Raw genomic sequence first — 12,628 nt, forward strand, 5'->3', positions numbered from 1 at the left:
TTCTGAGTTTGTATATGCGAGTATGTGGGGAAGAGAGAATTTTTGAAAGGTTTCCTGGATAGCCTTGATGGTTGTGAGGGTCCGTGAGAAAATATATGCATTTACTTTTGAAGTTACTGAGTCCCTATCCTATGTAAATTATGAATTCAGGCTTCCTAATTTATCTTTTGTTCACGTTTGACTCCTTCAGACACTCTGGAAAGGATTGACGAGGCTTGGAAGGTGTGCATATATATTGTGGGGTCGACACCTTGTGTGATGAGAGCTTGTTTAATTCCTTGTGCCAATCAGACTCCTATTTATTAGAGAAAGTACATCCCTTTGAAACTAAGGGTATTTTTGTCAAAAACCACTATGAGCTTGATTTTTCTTTGGCATGAGAGAAACATGGAGCCTCCCGAGGAATAGTTACGTCTTGAAAGAGGGATTGGCGTGTCTCTGGTTCTGGTTTTGGAAATCATGGATCTGAATTCCCTGTTTTGAGCTAGATTCCCTTTATTTTCTCTCGAAATTATGCCTTCCTGGATTCCGTTTTGATTCCATTATTCCTCGAACACTTATAGAACTCAATATTCACGTGTATGAGTCCTTTGGAATGATTATATGAGAGCTTGGTCATTCTATACCTGTATTAAGGCTTTCTTCTTTGAAAATACTCAAAATTGCAATATAAAGGTATTTTGGTCAAAGTCCCTTATGAGCTCGTTTTTTTGTTGAAGAGTAATGAGATAAAAGGGATTGAGAGATTCCTAGAGAACCGTCCAAGAGAATGTGAGAGACTCGGTCCCCTCTCTTTTAGAATAAATCCTCTTTTTTCACCAAATTCTTGAAATTAGGGTTATTTTCGTCAAAACCCTAATTCTCTTCGATTTTGATCCCTCTGAAAAAATTCTGAGAGAATAAATCACATCCCACTAGCCTAGAAGAGCGTCCTCACGCATGAAAAGGGATTGTCCATGGTTTGAAGGAATTTTTAGAAGAAAGAAAACCCCCAGTTTCCTTATTTTATCCAAATTCCTCTAATTTGGGTATATTAATTATATACCCCTAGTTTTGATACCCAACAAATACACCCTTATAAAACAATAAATATACCCCTATCATTTGAAAATCGTATCCATTTAAAAATAGATTACTCTAATACCCTCACTCATATAATATATTTCTCTATTCCAAAATACAATAATTTTTTTATCTACCACTTCACCGCGGACGCAACCATTCTACCACCACTAGCACCTCCAAATACCCACCACCACAACCTCTTAACGATCACCACCTACCAACCGCCACCACCACCACCAGTTTGCCACCGCCGCTCCACCACCACCCTCCGCCGATCCGCCACCGCCCTCCGCCAATCCACCACCACCCGCCACCAGTTCACCACTGTCGCATGTGGTGTCAACAACAGAAGTTGATCCCCAAAGAAAAAAATCTGAAAATAAGAAAGAAAAAGATAATATGGCATCAATAACCGAAGTTGATTCCACGATTGGTGTCAACAACCGAAGTTGATCCCCAAAACAAAAATTGAAAAATCATGAAAAGGTAGTATGGCGCCCACAACCGAAGTCGACCCCAAAATCTGGTGTCAACAACCGAAGTTGTTCCCCAAAAATAATCTAAAAATAAGATAGAAAAAAATAATATGTCCTCAACAACCGAAGTTGACCCCAAAATATGGTGTCAACATTCGAAGTTGATCCCCAAAACAAAAATCTGAAAATAAGAAACTAAAAATAAAAAATATATGGCGTCACAAGCAAAGTTGATCCCAAAATCTGGTGTCAACAACCATATTGATCCCCAAAAGTAATGTACTAAAATTAGTGAACCTGACTTGAATCGAACACGCGCTTTCTGATATAGAAACAGTTGTGCTACCATTACACCACAAGTTCGTCTAAATGATTAAATATAATACTTGGATGTTTCTCAATTTCATATTACTCAAGCAAATTAACTTACCGAATCAATCAATAAATGCATCAAGAGAACAATACCACCAATATCTAGGTAATCAAGAGAACAATACCACCGATATCTAGGTAAGCAGCAGAGATGAAATGCATTTTATATGCAATAAGAACACTGTATAACAACCGCTCTACCTTCTGCTTATTGCACTGTAACAACCACTCTACCTATCTGTTTATGGACATGTGCATGCATGTACGACCAAAAATAAAAAACTGAGCGAAACGGTGAGTGTCTTACTACATATCCAAGGCTCCCCCGTTAGTACTACAAAACCAGCTATCCCATACTATCCCACACACAGACCCCACACCACACACACACTAGTATTTTAACAAAAACCATGATAGTAGCTGAAATATTTATGAGCTGTATAAAGACTAAATGCACAAAACTTAAGTTTCTAGAGTGAAACATTTATTGGAAAAAAATATATTAATCAACAGATGATAAGCTTGTTCACTAGATGATAAGCTTTGTTAACCGTGATCCATTAATTTAAAGATTCTAATTGGAATTGGACATTCAACAGTAGATGACAAAGGTAAGGTTTCCCTCTAGCATCAGCAGAAGCACATGCAGAAGTTCAAACTTTCAGCCAACCAAAAAATGTACCAGTGATCCATAAATTTATCTTGGAATTTAAAAGAGAAACTTGAAGACTCACCAAAGCTAGTAGCATGAGAATGGAGAAACGAAGTTCGAGTTAGCAAGCACGAGAGCTTACTTCCCAAGTTTTTAGAACATGTTCACAAAAACCAAACTCCAAAATTCCCTGCAACCAAATGATGAACAAACATACTGAATCCAGTATTGATCTTCAACAAATCAAACATGCAAAACTTAAATATCTATATGAATCATATAAAAAACGTCAAATATCATTCTGGTGTAGACTAGGGAGACAATCACCATGCCCAACAGTTGACAGAGTATAGAGAAATAATTGATAATAAACCAACCCATAAAATCACCACCAACACCATCATTTGTATACCTTTTTTTTTCGCAGCAAGAAGTAATTACCACCACCACCATTTTCCGTAAACCACCACCACAACCACCGCCAACATCACCACCTTACATAGAGATTTTTAAGCACGAATTACAACAATCTATATCTAAAATCATCAAATTAACCAAAAAACATATCTTCCATACATCTTAATTTATCTTTTAATTGTCTTCTTTACATTTTGAAATTCAAAGATTAATAATCGACACTAAGTATAAAAATACGAGATAAAACTTACTATTTAATTTGTTTTGATAATTGAATCTACAAATCCAATTATTGATGATGACTTTCTTCATTGTTATCATCGATTTTAGTTTTCTCAAACCGGATCAAGTTGAAATCAAAATGAATCCAATAATCTAATTCTCGAAATTAGGTTTTGAAGATAATTGATTCATCACCAGATTTTAGTTTTTGTAAGTAGTGATGGAGCTGATAATGGAGTATGAGGTGGTATTGGAGATGATGGTGGTGGAGTTTGGTTCGATGGATTTTTAAGGATGGTAGATGGTGGCAACGGAGATGGTGGCGACGGAGATAAACAGAGTTTTAATGTTTTTTGGAAAGTTCATCGATAGATTGAGAAATAATAGAAGATAGGGTGGTGAATTTGGAATATATTGTTAAATCGATATCCTTATCCAAATTGAGGGGCATAATTATAGATGATAAGGATATTTTTAAAGACCCATTAAAATGGAGGGTATTTATTCAAGTCCCACAATTCCTCTAATTTCCTCTTTTAACCCCAAATCTTTTTCCTTTTGCTTCAAGGCTTCCCTTTTGAAATCAAATTGAAAGGAGAAGTATTTTGGACGTGTTCTAAGTTTAGAAACAGGTCCAGTATGTTCCACGAATTTTATTCACAGTAGAATTCCTTGTTTAAGTTGAATTCCCTTGCCTTCTCTTAAAGCTCATTTCCTTGCTTGGCTTGAACTCTAGTTGAACGCATTGGAGGCTGAGGTAACTTCAAAACCGTGTGTATGGGTCTGGTTCCCTGATTGGATAAGAACTTGATCACTTCTCTTATCCAAATCCCCTTTTCTTCAAAATAGCCAAAATATCGATCTAAGGGAACTTCTGTGTTTACTTCTGCCTTTTTTCTTGAAAAGTCTACGCTCAAGGAGGTGGAGAAACTCCGGCATGAATTGTGATTTACTTGGTTAAGGATAGAAAGAAGTAGAACACATCCTGGACTCTTTTTGGAAGTTGGTTTCCTTGTTCAAGTGAGATTCATCCTTTTACTTGAAGTAGGATTCATATTGCACTCCAAAGGAAATTCGCGTGCTAACTTTTAATGCTTGGTGTACTTGAATTGAGTTCTTAATTACGGCGTGCTGAGTGATAGCATCTTTATTTTGCATAGATGGTAACCTTATTCTTCTTTCAAAACGATACTAATCTTCAAACTGATATAAAAGTTAACAAAAGTACTTATCATCTTGAGTTTGCTGATGTAGATACCCATCCTTCGTTCTCCATAGAGTCATCTTCGGTAAGTCTTGATATTTGTCCCTCCTTGATCATATATTCATATTCCTTTGACTATTTAATGAGTAGAAGTAGTCGTATTTGTCAAGGATTCACTTTGTTTAGGTGTTTGTCAAAAAAAAAAACTTCAGATTTGAGATACTTAGGGAGAATGGTTGTAAACTATTCATACAGACTCTGATTTGAGTTCCCCGGCCCCATATTTTAAAGAAAAGAGAATATGATTTCTAATGCAAAAATAATGACTTGATTTCGAGTTCGTTCGGCCAATCAAATCCGTGTATACTTTTAACTTCAAAAATCCCATATAAAATTTCAAGAGTTTTTCAGATTGTAGTAACTTCGGTATTGGAACCACATCTCCTAGCTCATTTTTCCGTTTGAAGACCCCTTTTGGTATGTTGTTGGGAAGATATATAGGAACACATTTGTTACCCCGAAATTCCTTATGAGTTGTCATCAGTTTTCAAGTCTTCGCGTTGCAATGTTCATCAATATGAATTACCAAAGGAATCCTTATTTCAGTTAGATTCTTAAAACGTTCTCTTGTAAGGAATCCTTGTTTCAGTTGGATTCTTAAAACGTTCTCTTGATTCAAGCACAACCCCTTATTATGACTTCACTACTCTTCCTTTGCTTGGTTTGGGTCGTGAATTTTGTATTTTTAGGACAGAGACACATCCGTGGTATTGATTATTCGTTTTTACTCTTTGGTTTCCAGAAAACGTATTTTGCTTGATCCCTTGTTAAAGTGTGGACCCAAACAAATCCACGAGTATCTCATAAGATGTGAGATGGATTTCTTGATAAGTACAGGACTCTAGGAATGAGGGTATGCTTGATGGGATTAAGAGAAGACAAGGCTTGAAGGGATTGTAGGAGGACAAGGTTTTAGGGGGAAAGAACGACCTTGTTGTTTCTCCCTTGATTTTAACTTATGTAATTTGAACTTTGCAGCCTTATCTGATCTTCTCTTTGTTTTTAGAGTACTCTTCATGGTGAAAATGGGTTAGATCTTGGTAAAATGAAGATGAGGCGGGCTTCACCAATTTCAAAGGGATTTCATAAAGAGATTCCGGTGCAAAGACAACTGACCGACATGAGGATAATTTCACAGAACCCATGTCTTGACTTCGGGTGAGACACTTACCGACAGATTATATCATGATAATAATAACTTTGAACGGTCTTGCTTCTAATGATTTTATAAACCTAGGAAACTTGGTGACAACCCGTGAGAATCTTTGCTTTCAATGTGAGGTGATTTCGAGAGTGGCTCAATTCTGTCAGGATCCTTCAGGGTGAGTTGAATTCAGGTCCTCGTATTTTAGAAAGTTTCTTAATTTGTGCAAACCCTAGATGGCTCTGTTGCATATGCGAGTAGGTGAAAACCCTAAGTAAAATTCGTAATAGGAAGTTCTTCCTTGCGTGATCTTCACTCCAGAGGTTGTAGAAACTTCGTTTGACGTCCGATTTCAGTGGTTGACCCCAACTATCGAACAGAAAAGACATTCCTTTCATATATTATAGAGAAAAATTTAGATCTGGAGATTGTTTTCAGGTGATAAATGCATGTGAAGTTGAACTCGAAAATATATGGTTTTACATCAACTATTCCTTCAAGTGTTTTGATGATATCTCTTGGACCATACTTCGAAACATCAATCCCTTTTAACACTTGGTAAAAGAGACATAGACATATATTTTTCATCAAGGGTGTGTTGTCGAATTCTCTACCCATATTTCTCAGTTCGTCGAGTTATGTGACTAAAGTATGAGTCACGTCTGAGTAGAGCGGCGACTATAGACTCCTTTTCAAATCGATTGTGAACCCTAGTTTGCTCATGCATGCGTTTATCATTGAGGGATAATTTGAATGCTTCTTCTACTTAATATAGTTCTGGTGCACGCATATAAAACCCTAAAACGTCTTATCTTATGTCAAGATCCCGGACATGGTTGCAATTGCTGAGTACAGATGCTGATGGAGAAGAATTCGATGAGACCAGAGAGAGATACGAGATTTTTCAAGATAAGTACCCTCCACGATTTTAAAGGACGATCTCTAACCACCTAATCCAAAATAATAACATGTTGTGTTGTGGGTTTGAGAATTTCAATGGTCTTGATGTTTCTCGATCTTTTGAGACTCTTACGCTGATCGTTTCTAAATCTATTATATGAAAATTGGATGTCTGGGTTATCTCATATTGGCCATGCAGGTATGTGACAAACGATTCTATGTTAGTCCCAAGTTTGATATAAGACCAGGGATGCCCATTGACTCGGGACGTTTGGAAAATGAAGTAAGACCCTTGTAGCGTATGAGATTGAGTCTTCAAGGAGAGCAAGCGATAATCTGTGGGCTGCAGACGTATTTGGAGATTCTTGTCAAGATAATGTTGCATGTGTCTTTGTGGACAACATAAAGTTGTTGTTCCACCTGTACAAGGTGTCTTGACAGGGATTTGTGTGAACTTCTGTAGTAAAATTATCCGTTGAGATTTATTTTTAATTTGGGATGATGCTCAACCGAACTTGAGAGTAGTATATGCCTTCTGGTACAATTAGGGTAATAGATACATTCAGGTCTAACTGCGCATTCGATTTTTATTTGTTTTATTGATGAACAAGTTCTCTGGTTATCTGCTAGGTAACTCTTCACGTGGAGGAGTCATTTTTTAACATGAGGATTCATATCTTGTCATTCGCTCAGCACATTTGAGCCTGACTCATGGAATAACCTATCAATTGGATTTTCTAGACAGAAGAGACTTTGACCGGGGGAGCTGCTAGTATGCGCCTGAATGAGTAACGTGTATCCTGAAGCTATGGTCTCAGATCCTTCTCTTGTTTTACTTTAGTGATGGTAGCTGTTTGTAGTTGTATGTTGAGTAACGAAGTTTTATCTGAATCGTTGGAACTTCATATTTCTTTTTCCTTGGTAGGTTCAGGTGCGAATATATTCTCCTTCTCCTTTTTGGGTGAATTGAGGTCCCATCGGAAAATGATACTGTATAATCGTTGGTATAGCCGATATGGAGGCTCATCGAGACTTAGTCGTATAATCGCTAGGGATCCTTTTTTTCTGACGGGACGGGTGTTGACATAACATATCGACCGATGGCTTTGAATCTTCAGATAAGTATGAGATTTGGCCGAGCAATATCTTAGAATCTAGTCTCATCTTATACTTTATCGCGTTCTGGTCATGATCCTCTGAAACGCGAAAACGATAAGATGCATCTCGGCTGGCGATTTATGACCTTATGTGGCTCTACAAAGCTTTTGTCTAGGTCACGAATTTTTTGGAACCTTTCCAAGTTTTCGCTAAGTTTATCCTATAAACGACGAAAAGATAAATCCGACAAAAAAGAACTAGGTCCATCTAATACAGAATGAAAGAGTTATAAGTAAATTAGTAAAGTGAAGTAAACTTCCAGAGTCCCCAGTGATCAGGTTGAGGGCCCTTGACCTAAAAAAAATTTGGAGCAAATATTCGTCTGAATCTCCAAGTTTAGAGCGTCATCTGGTCCTTGAGGTCCTTGAGAGTGATAAGGTCGGCTGGATGGTTTCTCATTTGCTCTGTCGCGTTCATAATAAGCTTTATCTTCTCCGGTGAGGTCGATTACAGGAAAGATACCGTTAGTGCTATTCTCAGTAGTTTTAGTACTCCTTCTTTAGGAAACGTGTACTCGATCTAAATTTATTGGATCTATCCCTACTGGTTATTCTAAAGGTGTTTTCAGATAAGTCCGGATGCCGATCTGAGATTTTGCAAGATTCTGTTGAGTCTCCGGAAGTTCTCCTTGGTCCTTATCCAACGTTTTCAAGGATTAGAAGTAGATTTTTATGAAAATAGGTTACTATGGCGTTTTGTTATGCACGAAGAGATCCACGTGATCCTGGATGCACTAACCTATTCACTAAGGTCAACCTCGAAAGAGACAGAAAGTGCTGGTAGGGATAACTCTCTCGGCTAAGTCTGTAATGGGATTTACAGAGACTGAATCAATGGAACGTTTTTCTGTTTGTATTGTTGGAATTGTCTTCCTTATTAAGAGACCTTGATTGATATTTGTAACTGAGGGAATAACCTCCCATTGTGGTCGGCAAAATGTAGTTACCTAAAATCCGAGAGAGTTTAGAAGTGGGAATCTAGGGTTTCTGAAAGTGAGTTACGGGATGTTGAGCATGAACAGTCTGCGCCAAAACCATGTACAATGCCGTTCATAGGCTGCTTCAGTCATATGGAAGAGATTTAGGGTTGATCTTAGGGAGGGAAGCATATGAAGAGAGAGAGAGAGATCGGAGACCAAGTTATTTCTCTAAGAGGTTATGAGAAAGTTTATTGTAGCTTGAAAAAATAGAGGACCTATTTATAGATGAATTTACTAGATGTGAATGTGTTTGAGAGGCTGAGAAATAGGTTTGAGCCCTAGGTAAGGAATGTACCGTGAATCTCTCCGAGATTTTGAGGAGGGATTTGAATCTCTCCGAGATTCTGCGAAGAGATTTGAATATCTCCGAAATTCTGCGAAGAGACTTGAATCTCTCCGTGATTTTGCAGAGTGATTTGAATCTCTCCGAGATTTTGCAGACGGACCGAAATATCTCCGTGATTTTGCAGAGAAATTTGAATCTCTCAGTGATTTTGTAGACGGATAAAAATCTCTCAGAAGATTTTCTTAACGTATTTGAATCTCTCTATGGTCAGATGGGACTCGTCCTGATAGATAAAAAAGGATTTGTACGCCCAATTAATGCCTCTACGAGATTTCGGCTCACTTGTCTTAGACCAGCGTATCTAGCAGAAATGTGCTAGGAATCAACTGTGTGTCCATATGATGGGCCAACAAGACCAGTGTATCCTGAAAGGATGTTCTAGGAGTCTGTCGAAAGGGCCCAAAAGCAGAATAACCAGTGTATATCGCAAGGATGTCCTAGGAGTTATTCGGAAACCTCAATAAGTCGAGTCAGCGCCTATAGCAGACATGACCAGTGTATCTCGCGATGATGTACTAGGAATAAGTCCTTGATCTCAAATAGGTTGAATCGTGCTTACATAATATATGCAAATATCTGCCTTGGTTCATAAGTACGCCGGGGACGTATTTACGCATCTACATATCCTATATGACCAGCAGCATCTCGTTGAGGATATATACAATTGCATCATAATCAGCTGCTTCTCGCGAAGACATGCTTAAATTGTGACTGTTCTGGTTCATAAGTTTGTCGGGGACGTTTTACGCTCTACAAAACCTACGTGATCATCAGCATCTCATCGAGGATGTGCACTAGGAATCACGACATCACGACCAGCAGTGTCTAGCAGGGAAGTATACTAGAAATCGTGTCTAAGGATGCCTTGAGGGCCAAGGGCTTAATCTTTACCATAAGAGTTGAATTATGTCTATACGGTTGAAATGACATTTTTTCCCCTTATCCAAATTTCACCATCTACACACAGACACCTTAAATTTTGTTAACGAGGAAATCGCAAATGCAGAAAAACCGTGGGACTTAGTCCAGATTTCAACACCACACTGTATAAAGCCGCTACAGACACTAACCTACTCCAAGTTAACTTTGGATTGGAATGTAGTTGATCCGTAACCAATCTCACACTGATCAAGGTACAGTCGTGTTCCTTACGCCTCTAGAACCACGCCGGATTTTGCGCACTAATTCCCTAAGCTGAACTCACCCATAACTAAGAGTTTCTACGATCCAAAGTCGAAGACTTGATAAACCAATCCATCTCACACAGAAAAGTCTATTGTATAGATAAACCTATCTCCCACAGATAAACCTATGAGTTTTGTTCCGTCTTTTGAGAAATCAAGGTGAAAAAGAACCAATTGATATACCAGACTTATATTCCCGAAGAACAACCTAGAAATATCAATTACCTCACAATAATCTTAATTGTATGGTAGCGAAACAAGATATTGTGGAATCACAAACGATGAGACGAATATATTTGTGACTACTTTTTATCTTGCCTATCGAAGATTAAATCTCGAGAAAATCTTATAGAAGATAGTACTCAATCACGATAGAAAAAAACAAGATCAGAACACGCAACTACAGAGAAAATAGTTGGGTCTGGATTCACAATCCCAATGAAGTCTTCAAGTCTTTAACCTACAGGGTTTCGTGAAAAACCTAAGGTTAAAGGAGAATCGACTCTAGTCACAACTAGTATCATATAAGAGGTGTGGGTATTAGGTTTCGCAGTTGCTAGAGTTCTCCTTTATATAGTTTTCAAATCAGGGTTTGATAGCTTTGAAAGAAAGCAATCAATATTCACCGTTAGATGAAACCTGATCTAAGAGCCAATCTAAGTTTGCTTTGAACCAAAACAATATCTCTCCATCGTTAGATGGTCTTAGCTTGTTACACACAAATAAAGTGTACCTTCATTTAGATATGAGTAACTGTACCTAAACGTGTACACCTTGTTGGCTCAACAATAGTTAACTGAAGTTAGCCATATAAACACTTTCGCATCAACCTTATTCATCTTATCAACAAGTAGTTCAAATGACTCAAATGAAACTAGTTATAGAGTTGTTCAATTGGTTATATTCTCATAGAAGTATACAAGACACAGTTGAATCAAAATCGATTTTGATTCACTCGAATCAAGTCATAAACATTATAGCCACGGTTTGCAAAAGATTGCATTCCTTATTATATTTATATATTAGTTCATGAACAAACCAATTCTAGAACTTAAACCACTCAAGTATGCAAACGGGTACGCATATTTAAGTATCCAGACTTGGACTATGTACGACAATAAGCGAACGGGTATGCATACTATCATACATCCGAAACAACAGTTGATTAGTACGCATACGGGTACGCATACAAAAGGTCCCGGACTTCAACTGAGTTTGCCAGTACGCGTACGGGTTCACATACCAAGGCTCCCGGACTTTACATGACCTTCCCAATATGCATACTATACCGATTTTGGATCAACATATAGGCAAGTACGCATACTATGTCTATAATACAATTATGATTAAGTGTTCTAAACTCTATTTCAATCATTGAAACATTCTTAGAGGATGACAATAGTTGTTTTCACTAACTATTTGCATTAAAGTGATTTTCAAGTTATTGAAATAATCCACACGAAATATTCCAAGTCTACATCAAATGACTGTATCACATAAATCATGTAAAAGATGTTACTTGGCGATTTTCACATGATGATATTTTGACTTGCGTCAAGAATATAAGATGAACTTGGTTGAAGCAAAAGCTTACCAACACATATTTCGAGAAATATGTAAGCAAGTTAAACTCATCTCGAAATATCAAATGTGTATAATCGAATACTATATAGTAATACGACTTTTATCTCAAGAAGAAGATAGCGTAGAAATAGACTTTCTGAGTGATAGATGAGTTTCAGTCTTCACATACCTTTTGTCGATGAAGTTCCACAAGATCTCCTCAGTAGTTCTTCGTCTTTAATTGATGAACGCCATGAAGTCTAAATCTCAACTGCACAATCTATCCTAGTCCGAGACATTACTATAAGTAGACTAGAAATCAAGACTTATATTTTTGATCACTAAACTTGACAAACAAGCTCGAGATAGCAACGCTTGCGAGTTCGACCGAGCAGTGATCTAACAACAACATCCCATGCAATCTAGTATATACCTTTTGGTTTGTCTTGCTCTTTTTTTCCAGAAGAAGCTTCTTTGAATAGATTTTATTTCCTTGCAAGTAGTTTGGGGAAGTTTGAAGCAGTTCATTTGGTATATGCTTGAAGTAGAAGTAACAGTTTGTATCATAGTAACTATTCCAACAATGGACACAGTAGATTTCCATCCAGATAAACTGAGCTTTAATTTATCAATGCAGGGTTTGAAAGCTTGAACTTTTCTCTTTTTAGTGAACAAAGGGGATCCAAGATATTTATCCTTCATATTAATTTTTTGGACTTTCATAAAGGAGCTTATGAAGTGAGAAGTGTCTGGATTGGTGTTTTTGCTGAAGAAGATACCAGACTTGGAGAAGTTTATCATCTGGCCAGAGGATTGGCTGAAGTCCTGAAAAAAATTGACTAGATTTTTATATTCCTCCATGTTTGTTTTACATAAAATCATGCAG

The 12,628-nt window shown here is 37.4% G+C and overlaps 1 long non-coding RNA gene across 2 annotated transcripts; it reads right to left on the reverse strand.

The window, feature by feature from the left end:
* Positions 1–1,018: 1,018 nt before the first annotated feature.
* On the reverse strand, positions 1,019–3,648 carry LOC113321094. 2 transcript variants are annotated; one of them, XR_003346470.1, is made up of 4 exons: positions 3,234–3,648; positions 2,978–3,059; positions 2,648–2,755; positions 1,019–1,438 (listed from the first exon to the last, which is right to left on the reverse strand). It is a non-coding gene; the product is annotated as an uncharacterized LOC113321094 (long non-coding RNA). The 2 variants fall into 2 exon arrangements; XR_003346469.1 differs by lacking the exon at positions 3,234–3,648 and having other exon boundaries at positions 2,978–3,227.
* Positions 3,649–12,628: the final 8,980 nt, after the last annotated feature.

The sequence above is a fragment of the Papaver somniferum genome, chromosome 11, assembly GCF_003573695.1.
Source record: "Papaver somniferum cultivar HN1 chromosome 11, ASM357369v1, whole genome shotgun sequence".
Lineage (NCBI taxonomy): Eukaryota > Viridiplantae > Streptophyta > Magnoliopsida > Ranunculales > Papaveraceae > Papaver > Papaver somniferum.